This window comes from Culex quinquefasciatus, chromosome 2, assembly GCF_015732765.1.
Source record: "Culex quinquefasciatus strain JHB chromosome 2, VPISU_Cqui_1.0_pri_paternal, whole genome shotgun sequence".
Lineage (NCBI taxonomy): Eukaryota > Metazoa > Arthropoda > Insecta > Diptera > Culicidae > Culex > Culex quinquefasciatus.
The window spans coordinates 191,248,146-191,267,243 of NC_051862.1; positions in this window are offsets into that span (position 1 = coordinate 191,248,146).

The following is a 19,098-nucleotide window of genomic DNA, read 5'->3' on the forward strand; positions in this document are numbered from 1 at the left end:
AGAAATTTCGAAGTCTTGCTGCCAAGATGATACAACAAACAGTCCATCAACCGCTTACAGACGAAAATAAAAAAATAAAAAAAAGTAATCGACCGTGGTTAGCGCTTGTTTTGGACAGGCAGAGAGTGAGCGCGGGATGCATTTTGACGAGCAATTAGTGGCGGAATAGAAATGGTTTTTTATATCAATGTAACACTTCGGGTTACGTTAGAGCTGGGGTTTTCATGCTTTAATTTTAATTTGCAAAGTTGATTATAAATATAAAAGTGTTTTGAAATGCATTACACATCCATCCAGCTGTTTTGCTATCATAAGTTTGCAGCATTTCCATGTATGTTTTTGCGGCGATGTACATTGGAATTCCATAAACGTTCAACGAGCCCAAACATGCTAAATATGGTTGTCAATGCAGAATATGGCATTTTAGATTGTTTTCGGTTGATTGGACTTCTATTTCCATAGAAATTTTCATGTTTTTTGAAAACAAAATTTGTTTGCCCCTGATTTTTCGGACCAATTTCGTAGGGGTAAGGGGGGTCATAAACTTTGAAAAATATATACAGCGGCCTTATTTAAACTCTATGTAAAAAAAACATATAAGAAAATATTGTTAACGTCATAATTGCAAGTTTGTACAAAAAAGCTCATTGGTCGATAGAAAGTCAAAAATAACATAAAAATTAAAAAAAAAATATTCGAATAAAAGAATATTTCCGGCTCAAACAAGTTTGTATTTTTTAATTGGAACATTTTTTTATTCTAGAACTTCAGAATTTGATCAAACACAAAAAAAAAACAAATTGGTTTTGTTTATATGGAATGAGGCTGTATAAGGATACAAAAGAAAGGACATAGACTGTGTACAAAATAACGATATATGAATAAAAATATTATTTTGAAATTTAAACAATATTAAATCGATCTTCATTTTCAAAATTTTCAGCATTTGATTATTGTAAAAGTCTTCTTTTTATTTTCATTTTCGTATTATTTAAACTGGCTGAAATTTACGGAGTGTTTGGTACGGTACGTCCACGCATCCTTCCTCCCCTGTAGATTCTGCGAAATGTGATCCGTTCTCAGAATCCTCTCTGTGGTAAACACAACGTAGTAGGGCTGGCCGCATTCATTTTTGTAATACATTTTCAGGTCTTCTCGAATAGACTGCAATTATTAATCAAACACAATTGAAAATTCAATTCTGTACCTGTTGAAGGAATTTTTTGACCGATTGGTGTCTTGGGCAAAGTTGTAGTTGTATGAATAAGGAATACACTGGAAAAAAAACGATAAACATGATTTTGGTGATTTTCAATTTCACTTTTTGTCACAGAAACTTTATTTGCAAAAAAAAACCCATTTTTTTTTTAATTCATCATTTCAGAATATTCCAGAACGTGCAAAAAATCTTTGACTGAGTTTTGATTTTTTTATCAAAACTGTTTTTTTTTTTCAAAAAATGTAAATATTTGTCGAAAAAAACCTTTTCAATTCATTTTTCGATATCAAATTTAACTTGCAATCAGAAAGTACCGTTAATAAATTAAGTGAAACGTTTCCAAGTTATAGCCAGTTTCAGGTATTTTTTTTTTGAAAATTGTCGCAGTTATTCATCGTTTTATATTAGTAGTCATGTTTGCCCACCTTCGAGTTTTATTTAAATGCTGAGAGAATTCTCTATATTTAGCTTTTTTAAACTTTGTTGATATGACCTTAAGTTGCTGAGATAATGCCTTGTCAAGATCAAATAATATTACGCCCTTTTTAAATGTTTGTCTTGTTTTAAAAAATTTTAAAAGAAAATTTTCGGAGTGATCGGAAAATTTTACGAATGTTTCATATTTTAAAATTGTAAATTAGACTATAAGTTGCTGAGGTATCGACATTAAAAAATGTTGGGTTGTTTGGTTGAGACTTAGAAAACATCAATTTTCCTGTTTTCGAACACTTGCATGGCAATATCACAGCAACTAAGGGTCGTATTAACAAAGTTCAAAAAAGCAAAATATAGAGAATTTTCTCAGCTTTCCAATTTTTTTTTCAAAAGTGGGCTAACTTGTGCACCAATTAAAAAAAAATAAATGAAAAACTGCGACTATTTTCAAAAAAGTCACCTAGAAATAGATTTAAATTGAAAACGGTGCACTTTATCAAAATTTCACTAAATTACTTTTTGATTGCAAATTTGATTTTACATCGAAAAATGAAGTTGAAAAATTTGTGGGACCAATATTTCGATTTTTGAAAAAATCAGTATTGATTCAAAAATTCATTACTCGGTCAAAGATTTTTTGCCCAACCTGGAAATTTTTTAAAAGTTGGCATTTTATGTCCTCTAAAACATATAAAAAAATTAAAAAATAAATATAGTGTTTTTTGCAAATCAAGTTGTAGTGACTAAAAGTTAAATAAAAAATCACCAATTTTTTTTAACATGCATAATTTTTTTCAGAGCAGTCCTATCCATATCTACAACTTTGCCGAAGACACCAAATCGATCAAAACATTCCTTCAAAAGATACAGATTTTTGAATTTTATGCATCATTTTTGTATGGACAGCTGCAAAGTTTGTATTGAAAATTATATGGATAAACTAATGATGCAAAATGGCTGCTTTGGGCATACCGAAGGCACCAAAAAAAATTCAGTCTAATTAAAAAATACAAAAATTAAAATTCTAAAAAAAGACCGATTTCGTAGAGAATTGCTTTAAAATATAAAACATTCGTGAAATATCCGATGTTTTCGAAAACAATATTTTATTTTTTAAATCAAGGCTAACATTTCAAAAGAGCAAAACATATAATAATACATTACAATGAAATTTTGGCCATTTTTTTAATTCTTTGAATAAGAAAACAATATTGATGAAAAACTTAAAAACTCATTCAAAGATTTTTTAAACATTCTAAAAATTTCTGAATATGTAGTTAAAATTTGATCACCCCAAAAAACATATCAGTAATTAATTAAAAATAGTGTTTTTGTTTTACAAATCAAGTTTAAATGACAAAAATTGAAATTAAAAATCTGCAAATTTTCTTTAGGGACCATCCATAAACCACGTGGAAACTTTAGGGAGGGAATGGCGATTGACCGCGCTCCATACAAAAAAGATTTTTTTATATAGACAATTGTCCACGAGTGGGGGGGGGGTTCGAGATTACCAAAAAAGTGTCCACGTGGCTTATGAATGGTCCCTTACCTTGTATATTTTTTTTCAATGTAGTCCTTATTCATACCTACAGCTTTGCGGAAGGCACCAAATTGATTAAAAAAAAACTTCAAGAGATATAGATTTTCAATTTTCATATCTCCAAAAAAAGTTTTAGCCGGATTGAAAAATACAAAAAGAAAAATAAAAAAGACCGATTTTGTAGAGAAATGCTTACATATATTAGTTGCTGTAGGAATAATTATTTGAAACGGATTTAAACTCAAAAAAAATACTAGAGAATAGTTCTGACCAGTGGTAGTATCTGGATATGTGAAAAAAAACTGCTTAATCGATTTTAATTTCCTTTTTCATTTCGCAAACTCTCACTTTAGTCAATCTGCCCTCTTTTTTGTTTGCACCCACGCCGTCATCGGTGGTCATGCTCCAAGACGTGTTCACGGTGTGAATTATGCGACTTTCATTTGATGTTTCGCTGGTGATTGCAGCGCGTCCGAGTTATTTGCACTCTCTTTTGAAGAGTATGTTGCATGCGCCGTATACAACATGAGACATTGTTTTGAGAGTTGCCCATTTCATTAAATGTAGCGATTTTTTTTATGTAAGGACTTTTTTTTTATTGGTTCTTTCAACTTTCCTAAAACCTTAAATGAAATTTGTTTATTTTTCCTAAATATTTCAAATTAAGTTTGACTTTTTTTCATTTCCCCATAAAATAATCAACTTTTGCTGCACCACCACCAATACATCCAGCAGTGTGCAAATCTAATAAAAATCGCAACTGGCTGGTTGGCAGTGCAACACACCATCGACAGCTTCGTCATCAAGCGTCTGCCGAATTAGCGAAATCGAATTCAAACATCCCACCCTCCTCGGCCTGGTTCCCTTCACTTCGCCCCTTTTGCGTAATTTGTGAAAAACATCAACAGGGGAGTGGAAGTTCAGGAAGCAGGGGACAATTTTGAGAACAGATGGTGTGTGGTTCTGATACACAGAGTGGTAAAAAGGGTGCAACATCCGAATGGAAATGGCAAACAACGACGATTGCGTCAAATGTATATTTTACTGTTTGTTTAATTTTAGATTATAAAAATATCAAAATCAATATCAAGAGTTCTCTGCTCTACCATTTTGTAGAAAATGTATACTCTATTAATGAGATTAATAAAAATGAGGAAAACGATGTTGACCAGGTGGATTAGCCCGACCTTTCCTCAGCAGCGCTTAGTCATGCCTACAAGGATATTGAACCTGACACTGGGGGTGTGTGTGTGTGTGTCTGTGTTTTCCACAGTACTTTTCCGGAGCTTTTGAAAATGGTCCTCCGTGGGCTAGAACTGGTCAATCCCCCAGCTTGAAAAGGGTAAATCCATTTTCGCGCTCATCCCCCGTCGCTGCACGAAATGGAAAAGTTCACCGGAAATGTGTCAATCAATGGCGGGGTTGATTGTATTAATTCATGACCGCGCTGGAAAATGTACGATTTGTCCGCTGAATTCACCTCCCACCGCCGGTTAAGCTTTGGTGTGCGCAGCTGGATTATTGAACAACAACTTCACGTGAAAGCAGTCTCTAAAAGTCAACCAAATCAAACGCAGCGTGGAAAATTTCACCCTCGTGAGACTTGGATCTTGCAGGGAGGGAAAAGCGAAAAGCTCGGCTCAGAAAAACCAGCCAGCGAAGCAAACGATTGGTAAATTGCAGCAAAGTTTTCCCCCATTCATTCGGTGATGCGCGCGCGCCCACGCTGAATCCTTTATGAGATTTTTCCACCCACAACCGCCAAATGAGTCGATTGCTTCATTCGTAATTCAAACATGGAATTTGGTGCGGCAAATCTACTATCTCATCTCGAGCCCATCGAGGTGGCCTTGTTGTTTGGACGAGGGTGATGATCGAGAGGCGATTGGGTAGCTCCATCTGGCTAATTAGTTTGACTAAAGTAGCCCCGCATAATGTACACTATTTAGCACGCGCGATAAAGTTATTGCGTGGGCTCATGTTTTATGAGTCATTTACACATCAAAATGGGATCTTGTAGAAGGTTGCAAATCGCTAAACATTTTGAAAATTATATTTGTAACAGATTTTTTGAATTTGCGGGATTTATTCAGTAATTAGAAGCATATTATTAAAAAAATACTAAAATTACTAGATTTTTACATAATTGTTGTGTCCATATATCACGTGTCTACTCTGATAAAGCTGATACAACCAACATTTTTGCAGGTATTAGATTGGTAAGGATTATTATTGGATTTTTCGTTTTGTATTTTGAATAAATATGATATTTCCTTAAACAAAAATGAACCAGGAACATAGATAGGAAACATGATTTAAAATCGAAAGTGTACTACAAATAACTGTTGCAAGCTTCAAAAGTGATATTTTGAAGAGCATGAAGTAAACATAAAATTTTAAAAAATTGTTTTACTGTTGAAAATGCATTTAAAAGTAGAAATAAAATTCGTGTGTTTCAACTGTTAAAAACACCCTCAAAAAAATTTTTTTTTGGTCAAACATAAATAAAATATTAATTTAACAAAAAATCAGACGTTTAAAAAACGTTTTAAAAACAGATAAAATTTTTATAATATTGCTGATTCCTTGATCTTTCATACAAAAAAAAATAAAAAAACAACCTTTCATACTCATGAAAACTATTTCTCCTCAATCTCTGCACCGCAATTTATAGTTCAACTTCGAGTAAATAACATGTTTTGGTATTCATGCAACTGGTTTTGTTTGGTTAAGTAAATATCATATTTATTCATAAATATCTAGTAATACCATTATCAACCTAAAACCAGCAAATATTTCGGTTATATCAGCTAAATCTAAGCTAAATCAGAACAGACAGCTGAAATTTGTACAATTGTGTTAAAATCTTTTAATTATTGTAAACATATATTTTAATACGGTTTTATGATTTTAATTTCTAAATAAAACCCACATATTAAAAAAAAAAATTAAATGTTTAGCGATTTAAAACCTTTGACAAAGTTGTTTCTTGTCGTATTTAGCACATTTTGATGAGTGAATTACAGATAAAACACATCTTTTGACAAGTTTCCTGAATTGTTATTGAAAAGTTTCCAATCAATGATGAAGGAATTTAAAACAACAAACTTCAAAAAAAGATATCTCAGAAATTTCTCGATGAATCATTTCACTCTGAGAAGCATTGAAAAGCTGAGAAAATTTCCTATAAGATACATTTGAAAGTTGCGATGACTATTTTTTCTCCATAAGGTTGCCCAGAAAACACGCCGTGTTTCATCTTTGAACTGATGAAAAAAGAGGTGTTTTTCACTAATTCACAGCCTGAAACGGTGATGTTAAAGGGACTTTATGTACAATTGGACGCCCGATTTGATGGCGTACTCAAAATTCCGAAAAAAAAATAACTTAAATTGATTTAAAAAAAAAAACTTCCATTTTCCGTTGCTTAGCTGTAAAAATTTCGGAACATGTCATTTTAAGGGTAATATAATGTACTTTTCGAATCTACATTAACCCAGAAGGGTTATTTTTTCATTTAGAACAAAATTTGTCATTTTAAAATTTCATGTTTATTTCTAACTTAGCATGGTTATTTTTTAGAGTGTAACAATGTTCAACAAAGTTGAAGAGCCGACAATTACAAATAAATGATCTAAAACATAAAGAGTTTGCTTCTAAACAATATGAGTTATGGCGATTTTCGAAAAAAAAAGTTATGAAAAGGTTGGCCGTCATTGAACATGGCCGTTCATGGTCACCCGCGATAGACACGGACGACGAAACAAAGAGGAACGCAAAAAAAACTTAATCATCCCGGTACGAGAATCAAACTCACGACCTTTGGATTAGAAACCCAGTACGTCGCAAATCGAAACCCATCCCCGACCGGTCAGTATTCCCAGTGAGCAGAACTACTCTTTGAAGGGATCTGACTTTGCCGAGCCAGACAGGAATTGAACCCATAACCTTCCGCTTACAAGGCGAAACCCGTAACCTCATGGCCACGGTAGCTCGTAACTTTTTCAAAAAAAAAATCAAAAAAATCGCGATAACTCGTGATGGTTACAAGAAAGCCCCATATGTTTATACATATTTTTTTTGTACTTGTATTGTATTGAATTATCTGCTCTACAACTTTGTAGAACATTGTTACACTCTGAAAAATTACCCGATTTTCACCGATACAACATTACTAACATTCCTACCTTTGTTGAACTGCATCTCCTTGGGGGGCGCCGGTATTGACTTAAAGCAGAGATATTCAGGGGTTATACAGTGAGGATGATTAGCTCCCACTATTCATCTGTTGGTTCATTGTGTAACTTCAGCTGATCCGTCAATAACGGAGTAGCAGCTCATTGGCAGTCAACTATGCTCAAGCTCATACTCATGCTTATGCAATTTGAAAGTCAGTTAGTTTATATTAAAGCAGTAGTTTAGGCAATGAGTTGAAAAATGACGCTCTTTCTTCTTTTTTACATTTACATTTACTTACATTTTTCCAACGAGGGTTTGCCTGGTTAAATAATGACGACGAGTGCTGAAAAATGCTAAATTTGCAACGAGTTTCAAATAACATTCTTTGCACGCATAGAAATCCTGTAAGCAAATCCAGTCATTATATTTTGTCTTATTTGTTAACTTTCTAATGCTTCCAAAATCGTAAAAAAACGATTTCGTTGTAAATATGTTCAAAATTGGAAAAAATGATCTTTTTTATCCGTGTGACGACTCAAAAGTAACGATTTGAATATGATTTGTCATTGAAAAAATCCATGCGTAACGTCAATTCATCAGTCCAGGCCTTGCAAAATTTCGACTTTGTTTATGATAGCTGACAGAGCACTCCAATCGTCTTCACCACGACAACCTGATTGTTACATTCTGCTTTCGTTTGTTTCACATACAAAGGAATGAGTGCTACGCAAAGTCACTCACACAATCATTGACTTCCCTCCAGGAGAAAAACCGCCTAGAGAGCGGTCGTTTGACATTCTACCGAGATTCCGATCATTTCTCCAATGATAGCAATCATATGATTTCTGTCACCACGCAGCATACACTAGGAAGAGAGAGACAAAAATGAGAGAAAAAAAAAGAGCACGTTGTCTCGTTCGGGCGGCTGCTTGAGTGGTGCTCATTTTTCGTTCGTTTCGTCTTCGTGTTTACGTTCATCGACCGTCGCCAAGCAATGACGATCATGATAGGCGTTGTGTCAGCGATCAAATCTGGAGTTTTTTTTTTTAAAGGTCCAATAAACCAAATTTCCAGTTTTTGCTTTTTGAGTGTTTTTGAAACCACCTTGAGTCAGGGGTATTATAAAACACCCAAAAAGCAAAAACTGAAAATTTGGTTTATTGGTTCTTTTAAAAAAAAAAAAAACTCCAGAAATATAGTTTTGGGAAATGATCACTGACAGAAAGTTCTATCGAATATCGAGCATTCCCGTTCAGTGATAGATCCCTTTTCAAGCATTGCATCAGTCTAACAGAATGGTCTGTAATAATTGAAATATTTGCTTGGCACAGGCTCTTGATGACGTTTCAAAATGTTGAACTGCGCTATTTCAACACTCCAGAAAGACAGGAAACGTAAGTAATTCAACATAGCAGCTTTGAAAGCACTTTTTAAATACATTCATTTAGTGCATACAAAATGTTTTATTCATGCATATATAAATTCGGTTAGATAATATTTAAGCTGTAAATTACTTTTTTTCACTTCAAACTATTTTTTAAGTTACTGCAATAAGTTCTTCCTCTATAAGGCAATGCTTCAGAGTCACTAAACTCCTCAAAACTCACCAAGAATCGAGACGAATCGCAAATAATTTCCTGCCATTGTCCAAGTTCGTGCTCCCCGGTCCAGTTGGATATCGTCGGAGGTTTTTTTTTAGTTAGTTTAAACTCCATCAAGAAGTCCATCACATCCAAAACAAGTGCCCGCGAAGAGCCCACCAACAAGAGATAGAGAACGATCAACAAAAAAGGCGAAATAACAGAGCAACAAAAAAAACCCTCCTAACTCGTTACACCTAATTTCGGCTCAGCCTCGGGGAACACGAGCACCGGTCGCCGTTGTCGGTGGCTCGTCAAACCTTCTCCTGCAGAACCTGCCAGCCAGAGGTAATTTGAGGCGATGTGATACACTGTTAGAGCCAGCCAAGTGGGGCAGGTGTCTTGCGAGTGCCCGTCCCGTCCAACGAACGCCAAAATGCCATGAAGAAATGGTTCCAGTTGGCGAGATATTCCGTTCTCGGAAAACGGTGCTAATCGGGTTGCATAACTTAACGGATGTGCTATGGTTGCTGCTGCAAGCTGGCTGGCTGGCTGGAGGGCAATCGTGAGTCTTCATCGCCCTGGGAAGGAGGATCGGAACTCGCTGTGGAATGTGTCCGGGATGGCTTTAATGAAGACAACATGTTGCAGGTTCAGGAAAGAGCCACTTTTCTTTTTGTTTGTAATTTTGTTTGCCAATTTACACAGCCGTTGCCCCAACTCTCTTCGATTTGCGTGAAGCTTTGTTTTATGTGATAGTATTGTCTTAAAGCGAAAGTGTTTGATCTAAATCTAAATATCAAGAATTTTTTTCTTAAATCGTTCTAATTCAAGGCAGAAGTTCATCCCAAAATTGCTTCACATTGTGCAAAATTTTGAGGAAGCTAACAGTATGAAAGAATGAACTTTTTTATGCCGATGTTCCTAGCATCGAACCACACCTGCACCCGAAAAAGTAAAAATAAGCAACATCAACAGCAAAAGAGCTCACCTTGCGCCCGGCCAAGTGCTCCGCACGGATATCGGATCGATCCATCTGTCTGGGCTCGGGAGGTAGCCAACATGCCATGCCACACCGGGACCATATGTTCAATTGTGCGCGCCACTAGATATTTATCCACCTCCCCCCTACCCCCCACAAACACCTCCTGGAGAACGGAGTTGAGAGAGAGAGAACGGGCCAATTTGGGCAAGTCTGATGAGGCCTCTGATGCTGATGGCGATGCTACTGAAGCGCGGCTTTTATCGGGAATTGATCTGCGCGCTCGCGCTTTACCTCCTCTTTTCTTTACGTCTCTTATTTTTCTGCCCAAACCAAAGGAGAATGGAGCAAAATCACCAATATTTCATCAATGAATTTGAAAATATCATTGGGTTATGCTCCACGAACTCACACAGCCGTAGCCCCAACCTCTCCTCGATTTCCGTGAAACTTTGCTCTAAAGGGGAACTTTGGTCTATGATAGCGAATCCGAGGTCAATTTTTTAATAATTTTCTGGATTTTTATTAAGACATTTGTAGCTCAAAACCAGTGAGGAAATCGAAAGAATTCGAACAAATCCCGATTTTTTTTATCAAATAAAAGTTACAGAACAGTGCCTTTTTGCTAGCCTCATATGAACTGAGAAAAGACTATAATATCACTTGAAAAATATTTTTTTTAATTAGACTACCTAGACCCACCTTCACGTATACCTGTTTAATCAGGACCAAATCCAACGAAATTTACCGGTGTGAGTGGTGAGATATTGATCAAAATAAACTCGATTTTCTCGGAACTGACTGAAACGATTTTGTCCATTATGGTCTCATCCGATCCGTCTTGGGGTCCCTTAAGTCGCTATTGAAAATGATCAAGTTAGTTAAATTCTTCAAAACTAATGCTAAAAAAACAATTTTGTCTGAAGTCCGTAAGATTGTAAAAATGGTCATATTATACATACATCTTCAAAAAGGCTATTAAAATACCTCTCCAAAATCCAAAATATTGAAAACCTGGCAACCCTATCAAAGGTTATAACCACCTACACAAAAAAAAATATTCCTGTAAATTTACGTACAGATTTGAGTTTCCATGCTCTACGTTTCCATGATCCCCCTTTGTTCTTTATTTGCCTTCGCTTCTCGCTCGGTTTTCTTCAGCCTTAGATTGGAATGGATGGTCAAAATTGAAACGTCAAAAGACTTAGAGCGTTTGTTTTATTCATGGCGCTTGCTAATTATTTACATGTTTCGGGATTATTTTTCAAGTGAGTGACTAACTAATGTGCAAAAGTACATGTTGCCGGTAGTTGGAAGCAATTTTATATTTGAAGCGCTTTGAAATCGTTAGCGCAAGTGAAAAGATATTGATGGCGACTTTCGTTAAGCAGTTAACCTCTGATATTGCGTGTGGATGTATGTGTCACCAAAATGATGAGAAATGGTCTCGCAAAGTAGAAATTATGATCAAAAGTGCATTAAATTTGATCTTTTTGGCCACTTACTTTACTTTTACTGCTCGTACAACCTCCGGGTCATGAGCTGTCTCCAGATGCGTTGCCATCTAACTCGGTCCTGGGCTGCTTCTCTCCAATTCCGCTGCGGAACTCCCACACTTTCCAGATCTTCCTCCACTTGGTTCAACCACCTTGCACGTTGCGCCCCCCTCCGCCGCGTTCCAACCGGCTCCGAATTGAACACCAACTTCACCGGATTGATAGTCTGGTTCGGTTGGCGCGCATCCAGCGCGTCCGGCATTCTCGCAACGTGTCCGGCCCACCTGATCCGGCCAGCCTTGGCGACCTTCCGAATACTTGGCTTGCCGTAGAGTTGCGCCAGCTCGTGGTTCATCCTTCTCCTCCATACAGTGTTCTCACGCACGCCGCCAAAGATCGTCCTAAGCACTCGCCGTTCGAAAACTTCAAGCGCTTGCAAGTCCTCCTCGAGCATCGTCCACGTCTCGTGCCCGTAGAGAATGACCGGTCTTATCAGCGTTTCGTACATGGTGCACTTTGTACGCCGGGAAAGATGACCAGACCGTAGGGTCTTGTGGAGTCCGTAGTAGGCACGACTACCGGTGATGATGCGCCTCCGAATTTCTCTGCTGCAGTTGTTGTCCGACGTTACCAATGATCCGAGGTACACAAACTCCTCCACGACCTCGAACTCGTCGCCGTCGATCGTCACGCTCGGTCCTATTCGAGCCCTAAGGGACTCGGTTCCTCCTGCCAGCAGATACTTCGTCTTCGCCACATTCACCTTCAATCCAACCTTATCCGCTTCCCGCTTCAATTCGGTGTACCGCTTAGCCACCTCCTCGAACGTCCTGCCGACAATGTCCATGTCGTCGGCATAGCAGATGAACTGGCTGGACCGGTTGATAATAGTGCCCCGCATGTTGAAGCCCGCCCGCCTCATCACACCTTCAAGCCCAATGTTGAAACAAAGGCCGGAGATACCGTCGCCTTGTCGCAGTCCCTTGCGCGATTCGATCGGGTCGGATATAGCACCCGAAATCTTCACGCTGCACCGTGCACCATCCATCGTTGATTTCACCAGTCTGATCCGCTTCTCGTGAAAGCCGTTCTCGTACATGATCTTCCATAGCTCATCGCGATCGACCGAGTCGTACGCGGCTTTGAAATCGATGAATAGGAGGTGCGTCGGGATCTGGTACTCGCGACACTTTTGGAGGATTTGGCGTAGCAAAAAGATTTGGTCCGTCGTCGATTTCCCCTCCACAAAACCGGCTTGGTACGTCCCTACGAAATCCTTTGCTCGCTCCGACAGACGTCAGAAGATGATCTGAGACAGCACTTTGTAGGCCGCGTTGAGAATGGTGATAGCTCGATAGTTCTCACATTCCAACTTGTCCCCCTTCTTGTAGATCGGGCATATTACTCCCTCTTTCCACTCCTCCGGTAGCTGTTCTGTGTCCCAGACCTTGACTATCAGCCGGTGTAGGCAGGCCGCCAGCTTGTCCGGGCCCATCTTGATGAGTTCAGCACCGATACCATCCTTACCCGTTGCTTTGTTGTTCTTCAGCTTCTTGATGGCATCCTTAGCTTCCCTCATCGTGGGTGCTGGCTCGTCCCCGCCGTCCACCATACCGCTGACGTCGTTTCCCCCGTCGCCCTGGTACTCCACCTCTGGGCCGTTCAGGTGCTCGTCGAAGTGCTGCTTCCACCTTTCGATCACCTCGCGCTCGTCCGTCAAGATGCCTCCGTCCTTATCCCGGCACATTTCGGCCCGCGGCATGAAGCCTTTCCGGGATTGACTAAGTTTCTTGTAGAACTTACGCGTTTCGTTGGAGCGATACAGCTGTTCCATGTCCTGGCACTCCAACTCTTCCAGGCGGCGCTTCTTGTCCCGAAAGAGATGGGTTTGCTGTCTTCGCAACTGTTTGTACGACTCCTTGTTCCCACGGGTGTTGTGCAGCACCCTAGTAACATTTTTAAACTTACAGGTTTTATCATGGTTCTGAAAACCCTCATACGGCCTAAATAGGCTTTTATGGCCTACTTAAAACCTAAAATGTTACTAGGGCAGCCACTTGTCCCGCGCTGCTTTTTGGCCAGTAAATTGCATAAATTTGCGTGCTTACTCAAGGCGGTGCTGTTGCTGGTAAGTTTATAGCCTAAATAGTATTTTTGGAGCTTTAATCGAGCATCAAACTCTCCATATGACGAAGATAGGTGTTTGATTAGAAAGGGTACATTTCCCCTAATTTCCATGAGTTTTTACTCTTTACAATATGGCTGTTTTCGGCTCTTTACATCCACAGTAAAAAATAATGTAAATTTGGAAGCTGTAATTTTGGAAGGTTGAATATTACCTCTTTTTTGATGTAATTTTACCTCAATTTAGACTGAAAAAGTGACATTACACCAGAAAAGTGGTAAAATTATACATTTCCAGAGGTAAAATTACACCTTTTTTCTGACATAAAAGATGTACCCCTTCCCAGATATGATATTACCATGATTTTTTTTCTGTATCATATTTCAATATTACATTGAGCGAGTTAGCATTAGAAACAGTAATTACATGCCGTGTAAATCAACATATTTTTTTCTGTGTAATTGTCAATTATAAACTTTTTGAAACCGTATCTCTGATATTTGGATGCAAATGATATCCGAATCAATTTGCAGGAAAAAACGTGACGCCAAATGTCAACTCACTAAACTAACAATGTATATACACAGAAAACACAATCATGGTAATATTTAATCTGGGAAGGGGTACTTCTTTTATGTCAGAAAAATGTGTAATTTACTTCTGAAAATGTGTAATTTTCCCTTTTTCCTGGTGTAATGTCACATTTTTAGTCTAAAATGAGTTAAAATTACATCATTAGAGAGGTAATATTAAACCTTCAAAAATAACAGCTTCCAAATTTACAATTTTTTTACTGTGTACATCAATTCCCCACGAAAACAGCATGATTCGAAAAAAAAAATTCCGATCGGGCTAAAAATTTTTCTGGGATTTTCTTGGCCGAAATAATTAGACCCGATTTTTTTTTGTTTGGCCATTCGGGTGTCCTACGCCGTGTTAGGGTGATTCAAATAATGGCAATTTTCGTCGATTTTTGCAAAACCCACATTTTTCAAAAAATCATATCTCCGCACCATTTCAATCGATTTTAGCTGTCTTGAGCGCAAACAAAAGGTTATTAGATGGGCTTTCAAGCCCATCTAGCCGAACATTTGAAAAGGTCAAATAAAAAATTGAAATGCTCTTTCCTCGAAAATTTTTACAGAACATATAAAAAAATGGTGAAGTTATGTTTTCAATATTCCGAGATACGATTATTTTTTTGAAAATAGTCCAGAGGAAGGTGCTGGATTATTGTAGATTAGAAAAATACATTAAATTCCCATATAATGTCATGTACCACAATTATTGACTTTTGGAAATTGTATCATTTTTTAGTCTTTTTATAAATAAATGTTTATTTTCAATTTAAAAAACACCATCAAATAAAAAAACAAAAGATTTTATTGATGTTTGGTCTCGTTTAAAATTTTGTTATTTCTGTATTAGGGTTTTTTCAAGTTTTTTTTAGCTAAAAACAAATGTCGTAAATTATTAAATACTTTGAAAACTAACAACTGCAAATAAGCTAGCCTGGTTTATAATGCATTTAAAAGCATTTGTGTTCATCATGTTCTTTACATCGTAGCATTTAATTATAATCTATAGACTTTTGGTCAGAGTCAAGAGACATAAACTTCACAAAAAGATTTTTAACGGCCTAGTTGCCCAAAAATGTAAAACTGTCATTGAAAAAACATGTTAAGGTGAAGCCACCATTCATTTTCAAACGAAAAATATCATCACTCTTAATGCTCTTTATTTAGAGCAATTAAATAAAAATAGCATCAACATGAATCAGCATATGTCAGTTTTACCTTCTTCAAGACCCTGGAGGAATTTTTTGACTAAATCAAATGTGTCTCATAAGTTATCTAGTTTTGTTAAGCAATCATTGACCTCCTGGATGACAATCATTGATTAACGATGATTTTAATTACATAAGGAAGAGGAAAATACATATGTATCAACACGTGCAGGGTACCATTCTAAACAGCTTTTCGAAGGAATTTTGTGAAAACATTGTAAACGATGCAAAATTTATAACTTTTATTGAAAAATAATGCCAATCATGGAAGTCGTCACCTTAAAATGATTGTTAACTTATTTGAAATCATTGAATAACGTTATTTATGAAACTTTAAAATCATTTCAAGAGTTTAATATTGGATTTTAAAAGTAACATTTTTCAAAGAATGACGTAAAACTTTGAGAATAATAATATTTCTTTTTTCACGTACATCGATTCAGTAAACATATCTAAGTATCCAATCACAATCGGCGACTTTTTACCTCAATTTTAAATACCAGTATTTAACTTCATTGATAAAGTAATAAAACTTTCGCAATTCAGTGATGTCTAGTATAGTTGATTCTAGATTTATTAAAGGTCTTAACTTAAAACTAGCATACAAACTTTATAGTCAACTTCAGCTACTTGATAAAGTTCGCTGCTGCTGAACCAGGGTGGTAGTTTCTGAATCATTTTCAAAATTTCGTTCTGAATCCTCCTGAAGGTTTTTCTTCCTGGTTAAGGCACAGCATAAAGCATGACAGGTCTGCACATTTGTTTATAAATTAACAGTTTATTCTTTAGACAATGTTTTCAAATTTGGCAAAAAAACACATTATTCAAAAAATTTCAACTCCGCACCATTTCAACCAATTTTATTTTTCTTGTTTGTAAATGAACAGTGATTAATCAAGCGTTGTAGGATAAATAGTTTAGACGTTTTAACAGAATTCTAACAGAACCAGCTTTTTGTGACTGGGAAAGAGCCATTTATTATAAATATTTTGTTCAATGATTTGGAAAAAAATCTTTTTTTTTTGTCAAAACCACGTTTTATAACTTAAAATCTAACTTTATAACTTAAGAGGGCATTGAAATGTTGGTATTTTATTTCAATGCAACTCAAATATTATTTTATATCGTTGCAAAGTTATTCGTAAAAGGAGTGAAGAAATTCACAAAAAGGTGGGTGGTGCCAAAAAAGAGTGCAGAATCTCAAAGCTAAAACTGTAACTTAAATCCAAAATACAAGAACATAACTTATGTTGTCTATATTGATCATAGTTTCATTAGTGATAGATGAGCTATTGGCATTTTTGTCTACTTTTGTGAACTAAAGAAATGGAAATATTTTTATTAAGGAGAAAATGATTATTTGTAGGATTTTGCTTTCAAAATTTGACATGTTTCACTGAAAAATTTACAATACGGTATCCTTTTTGACCCCACCTCACACTATCAGCGAAGTTTATTTTCGGTTATTTCGGTGTGGGCCTCGCGCGAATGTTGCAGCTTTGCCTCGAACAGCACTCACATCTGCACCGGTCGAACGCAATTATCTGATAAATTACGAACTTCTTTTTTTTTTTTTGTTCCTGCTCCTCCCTCCCACTGGCCCATCTCTCATCACTGACTCTTTTAAACATCTGGCTTGGCTTTTTGGCCCGGTCGGTCGGTTGGGCGGCTAGTCGGGCTTGAGCCTTTTTGGTGGAAATAATTTCGGAAGTATGATTGATCCAGATTGGTGCTGCGCGCCGGCTCTGGGGCCGGGATCGGTAATGGAAGTGAATCTGTGTTCTGGGCAGTGTTGCACGGTGTGAGTGTGTTTTGCTGTAAATGGGCACATCCCGTGAAATACGCTGATGGGTTTGGTTTTTGCAGGCAGATGCCTAACTCTCTCAATGAAAGATGGCGCCTCCACGGTTGAGTGAGTGATGATTATCGACTTCCATGAGGTCAAGATACCAAACTTGACCTCATGGAAGTCAACAATCATCGTAGGAGCATGATTTGGTATTAATTTTTGGAATTTGCAGAAATTGATAAAAATACATCAACAAGAAGTAATCGAAAACATCATTATTTTCATTTTTTCTGTAACCAATAAGGCAATTCCTGATTTTATTTCCGTTAAAAATTTCTCCAAAATCAATAGGCTTAAAAATATTGATAGAAATTACAATTTTTGTTTTTGAAAGATAATTTTGTATCAGAAAAGACCCAGAAGTTTAATATTTTTTTAATTCATAGATAATTTTCAAATTTCCGATGGAAGCTTAACAGCAAAAATGTATACAGTCCAGATTTGATTTTCCGAAAGCCTCGGAAAAATTTCACTTAGGATAAGCGAATATTAGGAATTATTTTGTTTTCGTTGTCTTATTTTTGATGGTTGAGATTAAATATGACCCATAAATTGCTTTTAAATTATTTAGAATTTTTAAATCCAAGATGAATTTTTAAATCCAGATTGGAAGAAAAAACATATTTTAAAATTAAAAGGCTATCAACCATTCATATTTTATTTTGTGATAGCAGAACTCGAATTTGATGTTACAAGTAAGTTAAAAAAAATACGGAAAAAAATATTGGTTATGTTTCGATTATCCGAAGTCCTATACAAACTTTCGGATAATCGAAACTTCGGATAATCGAATCTGGACTGTAAAACATTTGTTGATACTTTCAGCTACAAAATGTAGAAAGTAAGGCTAAAAATTTGTTTTTGTTTTCATTTGTTAACCCTACCTTGATCAGAGTTGAGGGAAAACAACATCAAATAAAATGTACACCACCTCAGCCAACAACAATAACAAAATGTCATTCCACAAACATCAAATGGACAAATTTTATGCTTTACGGACGCGCAGATAAAATTTTAGAAGTCAGTATTTTCAAACATTAGTTTTAATGAAATGACAGTCTTTTTGACAAATTTCGAAAACTCCTATTTTATAAAAATTGAAAATGAATGTTAAAAAAATTAAAAAAAAATCTTAAAAACCAATAACTTATTTTTTTTTAAACTTCATCATCCCGGTACGAGAATCGAACTCACGACCTCTGGATTGGAAACCCAGCACGCCGTTAGTCGAAACCCATCCCCTACCGGTCAGTATTCCCAGTGAGTAGAATTACTCTTTGAAGGGATCTGACTTTGCCGAGCCAGACAGGAATCGAACCCATCACCTTCCGCTTACAAGGCGAAACCCGTAACCTCACGGCCACGGAAGCTCTAAAAACTATTTGTTTGAATTTAAACACATAATTTTCCACGAAAGTTGCATTTACTTAAAAAAATGTGGAAATTCAACTAACATTTAATCATAAAAATATTTTTCTATTGTTCATATTCAAATCTGCATTTAATTTTTTAAATATAGTTCTTATACAATAAATACAACAATCTAATAGTTAAAAAAAACTTTCGTGAAAATTATGTATTTAAACTCAAACAAATAATGTTAATTAAATTTAATTTACCATAAAACATGTTCAAACGCCCTTACAAAAAGAAGTTTGAATGTTTCACTCTTTGTGCTTATGCCGCAATTCCGGAAAAATAATTGAAAAATACATATAAATTTAGCATGTATGCTCGCTTTGAATGTACAGTTCAAATGGTTATTAGACACTTTCAATTTTATCAATGTTTTTGCTTTAATAAAATTATGGAATCGTTTTTTTTTTATTGCCTTTCGCATTTATGGGCATTTTATGAGAAAGTGGGGGAGGGGACTATAGAGTTACAAAAACTTGAAATAAAAT